Source organism: Pyrus communis, chromosome 7 (genome assembly GCF_041283825.1).
Source record: "Pyrus communis isolate YQ-2024b chromosome 7, ASM4128382v1, whole genome shotgun sequence".
NCBI lineage: Eukaryota > Viridiplantae > Streptophyta > Magnoliopsida > Rosales > Rosaceae > Pyrus > Pyrus communis.
This window is the reverse complement of record NC_142571.1, coordinates 24,789,006-24,789,833: the sequence shown is the minus strand read 5'-3', so window position 1 is coordinate 24,789,833 and position 828 is coordinate 24,789,006. Positions and strand designations below refer to the sequence as shown.

At 40.0% G+C, this 828-nt stretch overlaps 1 long non-coding RNA gene across 1 annotated transcript; it reads left to right on the top strand.

Annotated features, from left to right (window-relative positions):
• On the top strand, window positions 1-828 carry LOC148695943 (uncharacterized). The gene is made up of 2 exons (XR_015964090.1): window positions 1-148; window positions 242-828. It is a non-coding gene; the product is annotated as an uncharacterized LOC148695943 (long non-coding RNA).

The following is an 828-nucleotide window of genomic DNA, read 5'->3' as shown; positions in this document are numbered from 1 at the left end:
CCACCGTATGATAATCTCACTCCGATGAACTCTCTCCACTCCGGCCACCACCACACCTCACGGCTTCATCCCCACCTCCGGTTCTCTCCAGTGATTCTCTGTGTGTGGGATTTCGAATTAAACTTAGGGTTTCGAATTGGGGGCTCGGGTCTATCTCTTCACTTTGTCTCTCTCTCGACCATCAATCTTCACTGATTCACTGTCACTTTGTCTCTAATTTCAATTTGGATTTTTAATGCAGGTTCGGATGATTTCAATTTCAATATAGATGATTTGGATTCTGATGCGGGTTCGGTTTCGGGAAATTCCGAAATACCGAAAATATTTCGGGAATCCCGAAATTTCGTTTCGGGATCGGTCATGAGATTTTCGTCCTGAAACTTTTCGGATCGGAATTTGATATGCGATTTTTGGTTTAGTATCCCATACCAAACCAGCATTTAGGTACCGCTATCAGAACGTTACGATGGTGTTGCACTCATTTATGTAAGTCGGAAACCATTTGGTGGCCATAAGCAGCAGTATTGGATTATCTTTAATGTAATCTTATGTTTAGCACTTACGGCTCAATCTTATTACTCTGGACTCAAATTTCGGACCCAAGACCTCCTAACTAAGCTGGACACCGACCTAGGACCTAGCACTTGAAGACCGGACCGAGGGTATCAAAACGCAACTTCAAATGATATTGTTCAATGAAGACACCTCTTTAATCTTATGTTATGCAAAATATTAACATTGTATGGTTATTAGAAGGAAAATTTTATTTAAACTCATGTAATCTCTTTCTACCCTCAACTTAAATTATAGATGTTAATTGTTTTTTTT